The sequence below is a fragment of the Lissotriton vulgaris genome, chromosome 7, assembly GCF_964263255.1.
Source record: "Lissotriton vulgaris chromosome 7, aLisVul1.2, whole genome shotgun sequence".
NCBI lineage: Eukaryota > Metazoa > Chordata > Amphibia > Caudata > Salamandridae > Lissotriton > Lissotriton vulgaris.
In genome coordinates, this window is record NC_141695.1 from 1384787397 (window position 1) to 1384794045 (window position 6649).

A 6649-nucleotide genomic window follows, 5' to 3' on the forward strand; every position below is an offset into this window, starting at 1 on the left:
GAACCCCCTTTCTTGGACCTACCCTCTTTCTTGGGCTCAGAAGCGGCCTGCTGGTCCTTGTATTCAGTAATAAATTTGCCAATTTGTTCACATTTTTTCCGCAGGCCATCTACACAGATGTTTAACGTGTCTACAATGTCTTTAGCTATACCCAATAATAATGGTTCCAGCCGTGTTGTAAACATTTTCTCCACAAGGGCTTCAAGGTTGTGCATAAGTTGTGAGTCACTCCTTTCGAGACTAGATGTAGGTTTTGAAGCTTTTGAGCCTTTCCTCGAGGTCCTTGTTTTTCTCGACTTCCGGGAGTCAGGAGTCCTTAGGGGATCGCCTTCGCCCCCCAACGGATCTGTCACAGTCTCGTTCTCCGTTGGCCCCCGTCCTAGTTCAGGCCCTCTCACGGAGTTTTCGATTATTATAGTCGGATCCAGGGGTACAGTGGACACCGGGGTAATAATGCTACTACTGCTCACATGAGCATGATCAATTGCGGGTGGAGTCAGGCCCAATTCTATTTCAGCATGAGCAATTTCTTTGGATAGTGCACCAACAGCAGAAGTTAAGTATGAAATTATACTTTCCGATTGTCTGGGAACTTTGGCTTTTTTGCCTTCTGACTCGCCATTACTTGGTTGTTTTGCGCTTACCCATTTTATAGTGCTGCTTAGGGGGGGGCCCGACCGACCCCAGCCGTCCCCGGACGGCCACAGACGGCCCGCCCTCTGCCCGGGCTCCGCCCGGCGCGTCCCGCGCATGTCCTCGCGGGACGGGAGGCGTTCCCGTGTTTAATAGCGCCCCCGGGCGCAGGCTCTGACGTCACTGGTGCGCCGACGAGCCCCGGGGCACCTGGGAGGAGTAGTCCTTGGCCGTTGCCCTCACGGCGATGCAGGGAGAACTGTGGTGTTTTCTTCCGTTTCCCTCACGGCGGCGGGTGAGTGCGCTGTTTGCTTCTGCCGTTCCCCTCACGGCGTGGTCTTTACCAGCTGTGCCTGGTTGTGCCTTGTCTCCCAGTTAATGGTTTATCTTGACTCCCAAGGCATTCTTGATCCTTCCCATTCTGGGTTTAGACTCAATCACTCCAGAGAGACAACACTCATTGGGGTCACTGATCACATAAAAATGGCCTTGGATAATAATAAAGCAGTGCTGCTGATTTTGTTGGATCTGACAGCAGCCTTTGATACGGTCTCTCATCAGAAATTGATTTTGGTCTGCAGGGACAGGCACTTAATTGGCTCATCAGCTTCTTAGAACAGCGCTCCCAGACCATCAAACCAGGTCCCTTCGATCCCAAACCCTGAAGCCTATCAAGGGGGTGCCCCAGGTAACTTGTCTGAGTCCTACTTTGTTTAATATCTATGTGGCCCCCCTAGCCAAGATCATCAGAGAGTACGGTTTTACTCCATTTTCCTACGCTGATGATACACAACCACTCCTGTCCTTTGATAAGGACACAGAGTTAATTGATCAGTGTTTTGCAAAGGGCATGCTAGCCATATCAGCTTGAATGACGGAACATTTTCTCCAGCTGAATGCGGCCAAAACCGAAATCCTGCTATTTAGCTCAGCCCAAGCTTCTTGGTCCTCGAAGTTGTGGCCTGCAGTGTTAGGCCCTGCCACGTCTCCTACTACAGTGGCTAAAATTCTAGTGGTCCGTTTGGATGTATTGTTATCAATGAAGGATCAAATTATGACTACTGCAGGGAGCTGCTACCATACCCCGAGCTTTTTGTGTAGAGTGTTTCCGTGGCTGCCTCTTTCTGTACGTAGAACTCTGATTCAGGCTTTGATCATTGGTCGCCTGGATTATTGCAATGCTCTACTGGCATCGGCTAATAAATTGCTTCTCAGTAGACTATAGATTGTACAGAATGTTGCTGCACGCCTGGCTCTTAAAAAGCCGCCACGCACCTCCACAGGGCCATTGTTAAACCAACTCTACTGGCTCCCTATCCGCCAGAGAATTAAATTGAAGCGCCGTTGTCTCGCTCATAAAGTTCTTTATGGTAAGAGCCCTAGCTACCTAGCGGACAAGTTTAAAGTCTGTTGTCCGAATCGTCGACTCAGATCGGAAGATAAAGGGTTGCTAGTGTTCCCCAGCCACAGGAAAATACTAACAAGAGGCAAAATGGTCACCTACCTTGCCCCGAAATACTGGAACACCTAGCCCGAGGATTTACACAAATGCCCAAGTTTTTTTTGCTTCAGGAAACTCCTGAAGACTGAATTATTGGGGGATTGATCTATGTCTGTCTTGCACCCTCTCTATGGTAGCGCGGAGATACCCCTGCGGGGGTGATTCCAGCGCTTTACAAATCCCTTACATACACACTGGAGATCGCATGGTGTTTTTTCTCAAGGTGCATGCTTGCGCACAAGGTTGCAGTGGCTACTATGTGAATGTGTGCTTATTGAGATAAGAGTTCGATTTTTGGCTTTAGGAAATTTATTTCACACTGGCAAATGTCCAGCCCCTCCCCCAACAATAAAGATTTGCAGAAACCATGACAAAAGTATGCTGTGGTATGGCGTATGTGGCAAGGTGATGTAAGATTGTATCTTTTTTAAAAATCTTTACTTATTATCTTTGGAGAACCTGCATATTCAGCTAACAAGATTAGTAATTTTGTGTTTATTTACTGTTGTAAACATCTCATATCCACCAACTGATTTAGAACAATAGGTCTGCCTTCTACATAGGACAGTGTTTGCTGACTGTCTAAAACCTTCCTTCAAAGAGATGGCATCTCTGTGGATGACTCCTACCCAGGTCCTAACTGGAGAAACATTTGGAAGTGATTGTTCAGTCAGCAAAGTTCCAAGTCTTTCAAAGATTCTAAGGGACATGATAATGGCAGTTGTGCTGTCCCTTCGCAAGTGCAGTCTGTGCAGCGGAGCGACCGGAGCACGGTTGACCAACCCAGAGAGCAGGCATGTGGGTGGCAAGCACAGGCTTTATGCCCTCTTGGCAGCCCCCCCAATTTGGTACAGACCCAAATTCTACTGTTTACTGGTGAAACTAGATGTAAAGTTGATACTGCAAATTTATGGTCAATAGAGTATATCCATCTCTTTTTGGATGTTGACTTCCATGAGAAAATTGTGCAGCGAACAAAATTGTATGCCGAACAATTTCTGAGGGAGCATGGAGGCATTCTGGGGCCTCATTTTAGGGCACCCCAGTGGAGTCCCACTTCAGTTGAGTAGTTGAAGACATTTTTAGACCTTGCACTCAAAATGGGTTAGTACACAAACCATGCTTGCAGTCCTGCTGGTCTACTTGCACAGTTTGAGAAACACCCATGTTTGCACAATATTTTAGCAGAGATCTTTTTTTGCTATTGCATCTTATGCTGCATTCCAATTATAATTCTGCTGCATTGCCCCAGGACAATCCAGACCATGATAGTTTGCACAGAATTCGGCCTTTTGTGGAGTATTTGTCTGATAGGTTTTCAAGATTAATACTTCTGGAAAGAATATAGCATTGATGAGTCCTTGATTCTGTACAAAGGGTAGCTACTACTCAGGCAGAACATTGCAAGTTAAAGAGCTCACTATGGCATCAAATTGTTCATTCTGTGTGAGAGTTCTACTGGCTATGTATACAGCTTGAGAGTGTATACAGGGAAGGAATCCGCTCTAAACCCTGTAGGCTGTCCCATGCTAGGAAAAACAATAATATAGACACAGTGGAACTATATTGAGTATTGTGATTTGTCCAGCCGGACAGGGATCACTAATTTTTACTTATAAAAAGGTTTCAACAAGGAATTGCCTTACATTAAAGAGAGTGGGACACAAGCCTGTGCCCAAACGTTTACAAATTGGCAAAGTGAAGGAATAGAAAAGGCAGAAGGGAGAGAGTTTTTTAGGCCAAGAGTAAGAGATTTCTGAGAGTTGATAAGTGACAGAAATTCAATTACACCATTATAAGTATAGCACAATCGTTATACATTTCAATACGGTGTCTAAACAAGTCGACGGCGTTTCGATCCCTTAACAACAATACATGGGATCATCATCAGGACAATCATTAAAGCCTAAAGAGTTTTACACAGTAGCCTAAGGGGAAAGGAAAAATGTAAAATATCAGCAAGGGGGATAACTCATCAAACAGTTCATAGAGTGACATCAAGTGAATGTGTTTTAAAATTCCATATGGGAAATGACGAACTAACAGCATGCTTTAAGACTAACAGTGAGGGTGCAGGTACGGCGAGTGTCTAAGAGTATGTACACATCAACCATCACATGCATCACTGGTGTGCAAACTTGGTTCTGTAGTAGGGGATCTCTGTGTATAGTCATAATCTAGTGAATAGTCCCGCCCATGTGCGTGGACCCCGGCAATCAAAAATAATCTCTTAAGTTGTCAAAATCATGCAGAAACTGCAAAGACACTTAAGAGAGAATTTAAAGACAAATAATGCAGCCTATATCCACAGGCTACACTGTCCAGTACTTAAACTAGAAATTCCACCAAATAACACCACACATAATACAGCCAGCCCAGTTTCTACCATAGAGAAACTTGCCTCCACCATCAAAAAGACTCTGGTATACTATGTTTTTGGAAGCGCGAGACGCCGGCCTTCTTCCCCTGGACCAGAGGTTGGCCACCATTGTGGTCATCCATAAGGAAGGGAAGCCGAGAGACCTGTGTCGCTCTTATCATCCCATCTCTCTCCTGAATGTTGAGCCTAAGATCCTCGCCAAGCTACTTGCCAATCGACTGATTGGAGTTATTGGTGACTTAGTGCATCCGGACCAGTCGGGCTTTATTCCTCACCGCAACACTGCTCTTAACTTGCGTCGACTCCACGGTGCCCTGGCCAGGGCCCATACTCTTGAAGAACCGGCGGTCCTCACCTCCCTTGACGCCACGATGGCCTTTGATTCTCTTGAGTGGAGTTACCTCTGGGCGGTGTTGACGAAGCTCGGTTTTGGCCCGGTGTTTGTGGGTTGGGTAAAACTTCTCTACGCTGGTCCATTGGCCAACGTGGCTGTTAATGGCCGTCTATCGGCGTCTTTTGCCCTTCACATGGGAACCAGACAGGGCTGCCCTTTGTCGCCTCTGTTGTTTGCCCTTGCTCTTGAGCCGCTTGCGGCCAGGCTGCGCACACACCCAGATCTGCATGGCATAACCTGGGCCCCCGGTTTCGAGGACAGAGTCTCCCTTTATGCCGATGATATCCTGCTCTATTTAACCTCCCCCTGCAAGTCACTCATCGTGGCATGCGATGTACTCAGACTTTTTGGACGGTACTCTGGCCTCGTTATCAACTGGGCCAAGTCCTCCCTGTACGTCCTAAAGGGGGACACGCCGCGTCTCCCCAGAGGCTGCAACATACAGATGGCCAGTCAGGGTTTTAAGTACTTGGGGATTTACATCTCCGGGAGTTCGAAGGCGCGATATGACCACAACTTGCTCCCTCCTCTCCTGCGTCTCCGGCGCGATGTGGAGAGTTGGCGTAAGCTGCCGCTCTCCCTGCTGGGCCGTGCGGCATTATTCAAGATGATGTCTTTGCCCAGATTCCTTTATGCTTTGCAGAATACCCAAGATCCTGTCCCGGCCCGCTATTTTAGGGGGATTGAGAGCCTTCAACGTGCCTTGCTCTGGGATGGCCGTCCCCGCGTCGCTATCACGAAGCTCACGCTTCCGTGGTACGACGGGGGCGTAGCACTGCCGGATGTGCGTAGGTATTATTGGGCCTCCCAACTGGCGGCTATTAACCATGGTTTGTACGGTCCGGTGAACAGCCCCGGCTATGCAATGGATAGATGGCTCCTGGGCGGTGGCAATTATTACCGGGCACTATACTCGAGGTCTTTGGATAGGCGGATGTCGGGTCCAACGAGGACAGCGGTCCACATCTGACGGACGATCACAAAGGCGCAGGGCTGGCAGGGCAGGCTGACCAGATTCACCCATCTGTATGGCTCTGATATTTTGGGCAGGTTATGGCACACCAAGGGCTTTGACAAATGGGACCTCATAGGTATCTGCAGGGTGGACGACATGATCTCTAAGGGTGAGATCAAGACCTTTCTTCAACTGCAGGCTGAATACCAGTTGGGCGGCTCGGAGTCTTTCCGCTATGCTCAGCTGCGGCACGCGCTGCTCTCTGCCAAACCGGCGGAGGGGGCGATTCCAGAGAGCTCCCCCCTGGAAGACAGAGTGTTGGATGGCCATATGCCCGATAGTGCTATCTCACTGTCGTATAAAAAAACTAATCAATGTCCGCACCGACCTTCTCCTTGGAGTGCGTGATCAGTGGGTGGGTGATGGCCTGGAGATTGACGATGAGGACTGGCAGAGTGCTGTGTCCTCCCCTAAGGAGGTTGCCATCTCCTCTCGTCTTCGGCTGGTGCAATTCAAGATCCTACACAGAGTGTATGTGACTGGCCCCCGGCTTGTGCGTATGGGATACTCGCCCGACGGGCTTTGTCGTCGTGGCTGTGGTGCCCTTGCTACCTTCCTGCACATTATATGGGATTGCCCCATCATTGCCTCCTACTGGAGACGTATACACAGGACTATGAGCGAGGTAACTGGGGTGATGGCGAACGCAGAGGCTCGGAGGTGTCTTCTCAACATCTCGGAACCATCCGATCACAATGCAGCACAGACCCAATGGGTGACCCTGGG